Source organism: Coenobita brevimanus, chromosome 65 (genome assembly GCF_032717465.1).
Source record: "Coenobita brevimanus isolate Jiangsu-jjx chromosome 65, ASM3271746v2, whole genome shotgun sequence".
Lineage (NCBI taxonomy): Eukaryota > Metazoa > Arthropoda > Malacostraca > Decapoda > Coenobitidae > Coenobita > Coenobita brevimanus.
In genome coordinates this window covers 41,859,439-41,872,089 of record NC_137018.1, presented here as the reverse complement: position 1 = coordinate 41,872,089, position 12,651 = coordinate 41,859,439, and the positions used below count along the sequence as shown (strand labels likewise).

Sequence of the window (12,651 nt, the reverse complement as noted above, 5' to 3'; positions counted from 1 at the left end):
TTCAAATATAGCAGGAGGAGTGACACGTCCTTGAGGCAGACATCCTCCCACGGATCAAAGGTCTCTCACTTCCATTAAAAGTTTCTCCCCAGACTTAAACGATTCATAGAAACTCCTCCCAAGTTGGAAAAAATGGAGAGCAAACCATTATCTTCCCTCGCTACCTCAGTCTTTCTCTCATTTTCTTCCCCTTTTTATCTTCCCTCGCTGTCTCAATCTTTTTTCACATTTTCTTCCCCTACCCATTTGGAAGGAAGCGGGGCAAGCTATTACTCTACTTTTTTTTTCTTTCAAATCTTTTCCTTACTTACTCCTACCAGGTATATATATATATATATATATATATATATATATATATATATATATATATATATATATATATATATATATATATATATATATAATTCTGGTCACATGTTGTATAAATTTCTCTCAGGATTACGACAATTTTTTCTGTGATATTTTACGCCGCAAATACGGTAAAGTTACACACACACACACACACACACACACACACACACACACACACACACACACACACACACAGACACACACACACACACACACACACACACTTCCCCCTCACCCTGCTAAACCTGTTTCCTGCGCCCCCCCTCGGAGTGGCAGGACCTTGAACAATGCTCTTTGACTTTCGGGACATAACCTCAAGGAGAAAGAAAGCCTTGGCTGCAGACATGGGGAAAAGTTTGCTTATTGCTCCACTGCGTTTACTTGCCTCACATACAGGAGGGGTCAAAAGTTACCCAGTTTAATGACGACCTTCCTTGTATTCGATCAAGATGTGACTTTAGGAGGAGGCTTCTGAATCATGCAACGCCACCAGGGAAGTAGGCTGTTCATCTACCCTCAAATCTACTGAACTACCGCAGCCTAGTCTCGGGTATCTACAATTCAATGGGCCAAAATTAGAATCGAGACTGTTTTGCTCTTCACACTTTCAGCACGTCCTTGGCTTTCTGCAGGGAGTGTCTTATCTCAGAAGGTTATATATGTGGAGAAAGAAACCTATCAAGGCCTTCTCAGTTTAGGAAAAGACTATATTACCCAGCAAAGAAGAGTGAGAAGTGGTGAAATACTGGGACAATTATTCTCCTCTCTCTCTCTCTCTCTCACCTAATAACATCAATCACTGCATCATAGCGTTTGTGACTCGGACTCAACAAAGCGCACGGCAGCCTTAAATATACGGTACTAAAAATTAATTCATTCTTTCTGTGTTAATGAGAGCCATCGCGCATCCATTAATTTTTCGCTCATTAATTGCCATCTTATTACCCCAGTTTTAAAGATGAAATTGAGTACAACGCTGGAGATATTTGTAACTAATAAATCACCTTTGCATCCCGACATGTCCCAATAATTCTCTCTCTCTCTCTCTCTCTCTCTCTCTCTCTCTCTCAACAAGGGCAGAGAGTGAGGGGGTGACTGTGCTGGAGGGGAAATGAACGGGTGTTGGAGGGGAAGGGAGTAGCTGGAAATAGGGAGAGGGGAGAGATGACAGACAGGACGGGGGTGAAGAGGGAGGAGGGATACTGGAGGTGAAGGAAAGTGCTGGAGGGTTAAAGTGTGGTGGATGAGAGTGTTGGAGGAAGGGCTGGAGGCAGGGGGGTGAGAGTGTGGAGGTGGAGGAGGGAGGAAGGTTGGTGGAGGGGGAGACGGGATGCTGAGGGTGAAGGAAGAGGGTTTCGTAGAAGGAGGGTGCTGGAGGAAAAGAATAATGAAGGAGGAAGAAGGAATAAGAAGGCAAAGGATCTTAACTGCTTCATACACCTCTTCTTATCCCCCCTCCCCCATTCTGCTGATACGCCCACGGGGAGCTTTAAAATAACGCATACAAGTTCGAAAGATGATGAGAGAGAGAGAGAGAGAAGGCTGTGAGAGCGTCAAGCAACGGGTAACTCCAATAAGCTCTATTCCATTTATACAACAGAACAGTAAATCATGACTATTTAATTCACCATTTCACGGTTACTACAGCACCAGACAATTTATTCACACAACACCAGACGATTCTGTTTCATAAAACGTATTCTTATAGTCCAAACAGCACTATCAAATCACTGCAATCTAGTTTATTATTATCAGTACTGAGTTTAGCTGCTAGGAATGGGTGAATACCGCAATTAATTAAGCTAACACCTGGCCATTTTGCTCGGGAGGATATCTAGCGATTAAAGAGGTAGGGGTAATGCATTGATTTCTTCACTACGATAACTCTTCTAGGTTACATAAAATCGTCTGGAGATAACGAAAATAAATAAATAAATAAAAATAAGAACACCCCAAACACACTCTGATATCAAAAACTTTAAAAATGGGACTGTACTAACCCTGTGTGATAAAAAGCCTTCCCTAACCTGAATACAATCGCCCCGTAGTAGTAAGAATAAAATTAGTAAAAGACGTCATCGAGCTAAAGGGTTAAGGGTTAGAGAGGAGGTAGGTAGGTAGAGGTTTAGGCAGGTGAGTTATAGGCTACGAGTGCAAGACAGGTGATAAGGCATGCCAGGTGTTGTGTGTGTGTGTGTGTGTGTGTGTGTGTGTGTGTGTGTGTGTGTGTGTGTGTGTGTGTGTGTGTGTGTGTGTGAGAGAGAGAGATGCGGACGGACAGGTGTGCTAATGAGGAAAGGCAGGTACGTCAACCCTTTCAGTGCGAGGCCGTTTTCCATCTTTCTTATTATGTTTCGCTGCCTCCGCGAGATTTTAATTAAGCTCAAGGATCTCTCTCTCTCTCTCATGATTAACCACTTCACTGCGCCGACGACGTATTTTTTTGTTTTATAAGTGCTTTCGACAAACTATTTTCTTCACCTACATGGAGACATTCCGTACTGGAGGGGGTGGATGCAGCCTTAATTACCCACTTCGTTACCTGAATCCTCTCTCCAGGTGGGTCAAATCGTCTGGTACAAGCATCAATACAGTAAAAATGTCATCCTCGTGCTGAAGAGGCGATAAAGCAAGCTCACTCAGGTACAGTGGTAATAATGATGCTTCAGTGTATTCTCGCTAAGACCACAGGATTTATTCAGTTGTGGGGAGACTGCTGGGCTCGTGGTGAAGGGGTTAATGAGGGCAGGTAAGTTAATGAGGGCAGACAGGTGAGAGACTAACAAGGTGAAGCAACAGCATAAACAATAACAGCACCACCACCACCACCACCACCAACAGCAACAACAACAACAACAAGCTCAACTATAACGAGAAAAACAACAAATGTAAACAGCAGCAACAGCACCAAAAACAAGAACTGCAACAACAACAAAAACAACAAGAGCAAGAGCAACTACACCTAACCTTGAATCTCAGCCTAGATTACTGAGGGGGGAGAGGGAAGGGGAGGGGAGAAAGAGTGGGGAGGAGAATGTTAGTTGGGAAGAGGGAGAGAGGGATGGGAGGAGAGGGGAGAGAAGGTTGAGTGTGTGGTTGAGTGAGGGAGAGGGGAGGAAAGGGAATGGGGGATGGAGGAGATAAGCAAGGGAGGGAGGGAGCATAAAAGAGGAGGTAGACAACAGGGAAGGAGGGAGGGAGATATGGTGGGAAGAGGGAAGGATTAATGGGGAGGGAAGGAGGGAGAGAAGGAAAGAGGGAGACATGATGGGAAGAGGGAAGGATTAATGGGGAGGGAAGGAGGGAGAGAAGGAAAGAGGGAGATGTGATAGGAAGAGGGAAGTTTTAATGGGGAGGGAAGGAGGGAGGGAAAAATGAATAGGGAGGGACGGAGGGAGGGAGGTGAGATATGAATGCGAAGTTTAGGAAAAATACGGAAGAGAATGGGGAAGGGAAGAAGGAAGCGAGAAAGGGGGAGCAGATGACGGGAAGGGGTAAGAAAACGAGAGAGAGAGAGAGAGAGAGAGAGAGAGAGAGAGAGAGAGAGAGAGAGAGAGAGAGAGAGAGAGAGAGAGAGAATGTTTAAAGGGGGAGAGAGGGTGCGAGAGACTGAAAGATGGTTGGAGGGGGAGAAGAGGCGGGAGGGGAAGACAGGTAAGGAATGTCGCTACTATAATGTGACAGGAGAGAGAGAGAGAGAGAGAGAGAGAGAGAGAGAGAGAGAGAGAGAGAGAGAGACTGTACAGATTTAAGGTTCTAGGAAAATAATGTCCTTAACACTGATTAAAGAAAAAAACAATACGTGCCATGTTTCCTAACCACTGAGCTCAATGAATGTGTCAGAGAGGCAGATGGCTAATTCCTACCATCTAAACCCTCCAGCAATGAGCCGTACAGGAAGAGAAAGAGAAGCAACAACTTGACAGAACTCAGACACAAGGAATTTTATAGAAACGGGTGAAAGTATCGCAGGACTGAGAATAAATGTGGGAAGAGGAGGTGGGTGATGGAGTGACTAAAATGAAAAGAATATGATAATGGAGAGGTGACATGGGAAACACACACACACACACACACACACACACACACACACACACACACACACACACACACACATCTCACACACACACACACACACACACACACACACACACACACACACACATACACACACACATTACATATATATACACATCTATCTATTTATACGGAGACATAGAGAGAACAGACAGACATAAAGAACGATATATATATATATATATATATATATATATATATATATATATGAGAGAGAGGGGGAGGGCGGCAAGATGGGAGAAAATAAATGACGAAGGAAAGAAATACGCCAGACGGGGAGAGGGGAGGGAGGGAAGAGTAGACAGAAGAGAAGAACAGGGAGGGAGGGAGGGGGGACGGAGACGAGAGAAGAAGGTATGTATGAGTGGGAGGGGTTATGTATGAGGGGAGGGGAGGGGAGGGGAGGGGAGAGGAAGGGAGGGGTGGAGGAGGAGAGGGAAGGTGATGGTGAAGGATGGGGAGAGGGAAGGAGGGAGGGTGGAAGGAGGAAGGGTGGGAGGAGAGCAGGGCAGGGGAGGATGAGGTGAGGGGAGGGAGAAGGGAGAGAAATATGCGAAGCGCAGGAGGGGAGGAATGAGGGGAGGAGGGAAAGGTAGGCATGGCATGTGAGGGAGGCGGGAGAGAAACACAGGGAGAGAAGGAGATGAAGAGGAGATAAAAACAGAGAAATGGAGAAATGAAGAGAAAGAGAAGATAAACAAGGCAGAAGAGGGTGAAAGAAGAGAGAAGTGGAGAAACAAACCCAACGTGAAAACTAAGAACAGAAGGAAAGATGAGAACGAAAGGGTAAGAGAGAGAAGACAGGCAGAGAGGACACGGGAGGAAGAAAGACAAAACAGGAAACTGGAAGAATGAGGAAAAACACGAAAAGACGAGTGAAGAAAGACGAAAAGGGCGAGCTGAAAAGATGGACGCAGAAAGAATGAATGGAAACATAAAGAGAAAGTAGGAAAAAAAAAAGAATGAGAGAAAGTAGATGAAAGAGAAGTAAGAATGCAGGGATAAAAGTAAAACTAAAAGGGAGAAGAGGAAACACACTAAACACAGCACGAGAGAGAGAGAGAGAGAGAGAGAGAGAGTGGAGTAATTAGTGAGACAGAGAAAACTTTGTACTAGCAGACAGAGGAAGACAATGACGTTACAGAAGAGTGTGATTAAAGAGAGAAAGCGAGGTGGAAGGATAGAGAGAGAGAGAGAGAGAGAGAGAGAGAGAGAGAGAGACTGTGTTGGAGGAAATGAGGGGGAGAAAGGGGAGGAAAGATTATTAAAACGAACGAGAGATATGAAAAGAAAAACTAAAAGCAGTGAGAAGAGAAGGAAAATGAGATGGGAAAAGAAGCGAAAAGAAGAAAGTAAGAAAGAGATGTGAGAGGGAGGGGAAAGGAGAGAGACGACAGAATATGGGTAGATATGTGACTTTCAGAATTGGGAGTGTGGAGAGAGGTGGAAGAAAAAAAAAAGGGGGGGTAAAAAAATAAACCAGAATATCGGTAAAGACGCAGAAAGGTGTCAGAGAAAGTTCCCGGAGTGGAGGTAGGTGGAGGTGTGGAAGAGAGAAAGAGAGGAGAGACGGAGAGACGAAGGTGAGAGGTGGCGAGAGGTGCAGTTCCGGGTGTGGGTAAGGGGAGCCGCCCCAACACTCCACCTCCACCACGCCACGAGAGCAACACCTACAAACACTACCGGGGTGGGGGTGGTGGAGTGGGGGCATTGTAGAGAGGGCAGTGTTGGAGAGGGAGGGCATTGTTGGAGAGGGAGGGCAGTGCTGGAGAGGGAGGGTGGTGTTGGAGAGGGAGGATGGTGTTGGAGAGGGAGGATAGTGCTGGAGAGGGAGGGTGGTGTTGGAGAGGGAGGGTGGTGTTGGAGAGGGAGGATAGTGTTGGAGAGGGAGGGTAGTGTTGGAGAGGGAGGGCAGTGTTGGAGAGGGAGGGTAGTGTTGGAGAGGGAGGGCTGTCTTGGAGAGGGAGGGCAGTGCTGGAGAGGGAAGGTAGTGTTGGAGAGGTAGGGCAATGTTGGAGAGGGAGGATAATGTTGGAGGAGATAGTGTTGGAGAGGGAGGGCAATGTTGGAGAGGGAGTAGTGTTGGAGAGGAAGGGTAGTGTTGAAGAGGGAGGGCAGTGTTGGAGAGGGAGGGTGGTGATGGAGGGAGGGCAGTGTTGGAGAGGGAGGATAGTGTTGGAGAGGGAGGGTAGTGTTGAAGAGGAAGGGCAGTGTTGGAGAGGTAGGGCATTGTTGGAGAGGTAGGGCAGTGTTAGAGAGGGAGGATAGTGTTGGAGAGGGTAGGTGGTGGTGGAGAGGGAGACTAGTGTTGGAGAGGGAGGGAGGGTGGTGGAGGAGAGAAGGGTAACGTTGGAGAAGGAGGGTACTGTTGGAGCGGGAGGACAGTGTTGTAAAGGATAGGTTGTGTTGGAAAGGGAGGGTAATGTTGGAAAGGGAGGGTAATGTTGGAGAGGGAGGGTACTGCTAGAAAGGGGAGGGTGGTGTTGGAGGGGAAGGGAGGTATGGTAATGTTGGAAATGAAACTATCTGTAAAAGACCAAACAGCCGTAAATACCTCAAGCCCCTTAACACATCCTGACAACGGAAGCTTAACCACTTACGGCACAGACCAGGTACACGAACATGGCCCGATTATATACTACCCACCAATTAACAGTCATGGTTAATTACAGGGTACTTAATGGTGTCTAACTGTTACATCGACCATTACAACTCTTAATGGCTGTGCGTGATGGTGGTGTATTTGTAAGATCTCTCCACTAGATACGGCACTGTACTACGCTACTTCAGACTCGAGCTCTGCTTATCAAAGTACAGGGAATCAAACTTGCAATAAATGAGCCGAGGGATGATAGAACTGAAGTGGCCGATGCACAAGTATGTATGGAGATGCACATGCCACATCCCTTTTGAAGTTGGCAGTCAACGAAATGGTCTTTATCCCAAACGCATTACAGATACTTTTATAACATATTCAGATTTGTGAGGCTGAGAGAATTCTGAAGGCCGTAAAAGGTGAATGGAAATGTGGCGCATTTCATTGGGTACTGTGATGATACTATTGCTATTACCATTGTGCCTTCCTATTCCATAATCCTTTCCATCTCAAGCATACTCTGTTTACCCAGGCGCCTTATTGCCATCTCACCATACTAAATGCTGATATGAAAAATGAGATTAAAAATAGAATACGGCTGCTTGTCATGAAGAAACTCAGGTGTAGAGCCAGCCATAGCACTGTTTTCTTCTGCCACTAAGCGACGGTAAAATACGCTGCAAGAGAACGAAAACTCACCGCTTCGTTAAAATTTATCAACGATAAGAGGGGAAAAATATCATCCATCGTTAGTAAGAAATGCAGGAAAAAGGGCAATCTTACTGAAACATTTCATATCAGTGACAGTACTAAATCTACTCATGCAACTACGGATACACAGGACGATTAGTTGTTGTTGTTGTATGATTAAAATTTGTAAAGAAGATGGGGTTAGGGAGAGGGGAATAGGAATTGTATTAAAGGGGGGAGAGAGAGAGAGAGAGAGAGAGAGAGAGAGAGAGAGAGAGAGAGAGAGCAATTACCCCTTATCACCCACACAAAAGTATAAGTCAGGAAGGTGAATATTAACACAAAGAAGACAGTGCGGCGAGGAGGAGGAGGAGGAGGAGGAGGAGGAAGAGGAGGCATCCACCTAAATCCTAACTACACACACACACACTCATCAAGTCCCCTTCTACGCCTTCTTCAATCCTATCCACGGTCTTCATCTGAACCCTTCTTGAAAAATGCACTAAAAACAAACATAATTTACCAGGTAATCCAGTTTCAATCTTGGTAACCTCACCCCCCCAAGAAAAAAAAAAGAAAAAAAATAATTGTGGAGGTTAAAGGGACACGAGTAGGGTCATGCCGAGGTGAAGGGGAAGGGGGGAAGGGATGGGAGGGGAGTAAAGGGGAGAGGATGGATAAGCCAAGAGGGTCAGGGATAATCAAAAGGTCAAGGTGAGGAGGAGGAAGGGGAGAGAGGAGGGGTGGGGAAGGGGAGACACGGATGAGAAGAGGGGAGGGGAAGGGGAGACAGGGATGAGAAGAGGGGAGGGCAAGGGGAGACAGGGATGGGAAGAGGGGAGAGAGATGGGACGAGGGGAGACGGAGGATCAAACGGGATGGGGAGGGAAAGAGGGTGAAAGAGGAGGTAGAAGGAGGCAAAGGGTTGGGGAGAGTAAGTGGGGACAAGGGAGGGAGATGGAGAGAAGAGGAGTGAAGAGAGAACGAGGAGGAGGAAGAGGAAAAGAGAGAAAGAGGAAGGGGAAGGGGAGGAAGCGGGGAGCGGGAAGAGGGGAGGCGGGGAAAAGGGGTGGGAGAAGGAAGAAAAGAGGGGAGGAGAGAAGGATGGAAAAAGAGGGAAGAAGAAAAAAAAGTCAAATGGGACGATAAAATGGGAATGAAGGACCGAAGAGGGAATGAAAGAGGTGATGACGAGGAGAAAGAGGAAAAGAAAACAGGGAAAGAGAGGAGGAATGGGAAGCCGAGGAAGAGAGGAACAGAGAGGGGGAAATGGAAATGGAGAATGAATGGGGACAAAAGAAAAGAGGGCAGAAGAGGAAAAGAATAATTAGAGGTCCAAAAAGGAGGTAAGGGAAGAGGGAAATGAGGTAAAAAGAAACAAGAGAAAAGAAGAAAAACGACAAGAGGAGAGTGGAGAAAAAGGAGACAGAGAAGAAGAAGGAAAATACAAGTAATAGAAGGAAGGGAGAAGAAGGAAGAGAAGAACAGGGAACGAAGTTGAAAGAAGGAGAAAAAATGAGATGGAAGAAGGAAGGAAGGAGAGGGGATGAACAGGAAGAAGAGGGAAGAGAAGAAGAGGGATGAGTTGAAGGAAGACCCCTCTCAACCTCCTCTTCTGACGTCTCAATTTTCAACCCCCCTTTCCCCTTGTCTTCCCGCCACCGACCTCCGCTCCCCCCTCTTCCTATCAATTCTACCCCAGACCAGTTCCACTCCCCCCTCAATTTTTTCTCTCTCCCAACTCTGACTCATTCTCTCTCTCTCTCTCTCTCTCTCTCTCTCTCTCTCTTTCTCTCTCTCTCTCTCTCTCTCTCTCTCTCTCTCTCTCTCTCTCAAAACTTTTCATATATTCACCTTTGCTGGGATTTTCCCGTCTCATTTACATTTGTGCAAACTCTCTCTCTCTCTCTCTCTCTGACAGGGGGAGGGGGGAGCGACACCCAGCACGACAACTTCCGGACACTCCATTTTTCACGCCCACACCCTGTTTTTTTTTTTTTTTTTTTTTTTAGAGAGAGAGAGAGAGAGAGAGAGAGAGAGAGAGAGAGAGAGAGAGTTTCCATATATCGTAGTTTTACTGTGCAGATCTCTTCGTTCATTTTTCTATTTATTTTTCCCAGATCCGGAGTTTTAAAAATCAGCACTTTGTTAGCTTTTTTTTTTTTTTTTAAGGAGAGCCACTTTTCATATCTTTCGTCTTCACTTATTTTTGTTTGTGGTGATTTGGCTCATATTTTTCTCGTTTCTTTACCAGTGCTATGAGGTTAAACTCTCTCTCTCTCTCTCTCTCTCTCTCTCTCTCTCTCTCTCTCTCTCTCTCCAGTTCTCTATCTACCCCATTTTTCTATCGGTCCATCTATCGCCAAGACCCGGTGAGGTATGCCAATAAGGACTGAGACTCCAAATATGAATACCACGTTCATTCCTCTTCCTCAAAGTTTTTACCCCCCTCCCCCTCTCTCTCTCTCTCTCTCTCTCTCTCTCTCTCTCTCTCACACACACACACACACACACACATGGCTTCCAGTGTTACCTAATCACCAATCTGTGATACCATAAACAAAGCCAATTACCAGCCCCCAATCCTCCCAGCCAAACCAACCATCTTTCTGTTCCGGGTTGTGGCTTACTGTTATTGGGATACTGACGTTCTTCGTTATATAGGACACTGTTATGTTCTTCGTTATATATGGCACTGTTATGTTCTCGTTATATATGGCACCGTTACTTATGTTCATCGTTATATATGGCACTGTTACTTATGTTCATCGTTATATATGGCACCGTTACTTATGTTCTTCGTTATATATGGCACTGTTACTTATGTTCTTCGTTATATATGGCACTGTTACTTATGTTCTTCGTTATATATGGCACTGTTACTTATGTTCTTCGTTATATATGGCACTGTTACTTATGTTCTTCGTTATATACGGCACTGTTATGTTCTTCGTTATATATAGCACTGTTATGTTCTTCGTTATATATAGCACCGTTACTTATGTTCTTCGTTATATATGGCACTGTTACTTATGTTCTTCGTTATATATGGTATTGTTACTTATGTTCTTCGTTATATATGGCAGTTACTTATGTTCATCGTTATATATAGCACTGATACTTATGTTCATCGTTATATATGGCACTTATGTTCTTCGTTATATATGGCACTGTTACTTATGTTCTTCGTTATATATGGCACTGTTACTTATGTTCTTCGTTATATATGGCACTGTTACTTATGTTCTTCGTTATATATGGCACTGTTACTTATGTTCTTCGTTATATATGGCACTGTTACTTATGTTCTTCGTTATATATGGCACTGTTACTTATGTTCTTCGCTATATATGACACTTTTATCACTCTTGTCTTTCTGTGTGCGTCCTTTTAACTAGAGATTCTACGGTTTTAATTCAATCCCATTTTTTTAAAACATTAATTTCGCTTCCTTCATACGATTTTACTCGCTTAGGAGACGCTTTCCGACCTGGAGGGGTTACCGTAGCCTTCCTTAACCCCTTCAGTACGAGATAAAGGTGGATAAGCTCGTCCGTAAACCGTAAAAATAAAATAATCTCATCGTACAGACGGGATTAAGAAGCTAACTTACGACTGTTGTTCATTCATTTTCACCTGGCCCAGATTTCTGTTGTTCTTGCGCTGCTTATTTCCTGTATCTTAATGGCAGAATAAGATGATACTACGGCTCAACATTCTTTCCACGGCACTTATTCGTGACTAGTATCATATTTTAGTGTGTATCTCTGGTTACCGTTCAGCAGAGAAGATGGGGGATAGCAATTTCACGCCTAGTTAAAGTGAACTAGGCAGAGAGAGAGAGAGAGAGAGAGAGAGAGAGTTTCTACACTCTCACTTCCTTATCCTTCCTGCGAAAAGATATATTAGTTACGACTGGGAACTGATCGGAAGGTAGGCGGTGAATATCAGTCCAAATCCAACCTATGTTTCTCTCTCTCTCTCTCTCTCTCCCCCCCCCCAAAAAAAAAGAGAAATAGAGAACTTACAACTCATTCTTGTCTCTCCCTGTCACCCATAAGCCCTACTTTCCCTAATAATCTTTCACTTTCTTCCACCCCTTCACTCCAGTGGCGATTATTTAACCTTGGCTGCCACCGGACGATTTTATTCAGCCTAGTGGAGGGCTCAGGCAGGGAAGGGACCAGCAAAGACTACTGTACATCAAATAATAATAATAATAATAATTTAATAATAATAATAATAATAATATTTGTAGAAGTAGTAGTAGTAGTAGTAGTAGTAGTAGTTGTAGTAGTAGTAGTAGTAGTAGTAGTAGTAGTAGTAGTTGTAGTAGCAGTAGCAGTAGTAGTAGTAGTTGTGGTGCTTATAATAATAATAATAATAATAATAATAATAATAATAATAATCGGACTGAATGGGTTAACTCGACCTCCCCCTCCCCCATTATATCTGACACTATAGTATTATTTTGACCCAACCTTTCCGTCTCCAATCTGACCCTTAACTGTAGCCCATTATTTGACCTTTGACCTACGTGTATCATCTGACCTTTTCTCCCCATCTATCTATCTATCTATTGCCAGACGCCTTAATCCCGTAAGGGGTGGCCACAAACAAATCGCCTCCATGTCACTTGTCCCCCGCCACTTCATTGCCCTGCTCCCAGCTCACACCCCCCTCTCTCATATACCTCTCCACTCCATCCCTCCATCTCACCCTTGGCCTCTTCCTCCCTCTCCCCCCCTCCACCTCACTCACATTCACTCACCTCATCAGTCTCTCACTTTCCATCCTCCCCACGTGTCCAAATCACCTCAATGTGTTTCTCCTAACGCTTCCTATCACATCCACACCACAAATCTCTTTCACTTCCTCATTAGCCAGTCTGTCTCTCCATGTGACTCCACATGCTCCTCTAAATAACTCATTTCCAT

At 44.8% G+C, this 12,651-nt stretch overlaps 1 protein-coding gene across 1 annotated transcript in view; it reads right to left on the bottom strand.

Moving 5' to 3' along the window:
- ASPP (Ankyrin-repeat, SH3-domain, and Proline-rich-region containing Protein) overlaps nt 1-12,651 on the bottom strand; it is a 558,597-nt gene that overhangs the window by 512,942 nt on the left and 33,004 nt on the right. The window lies entirely within an intron of this gene.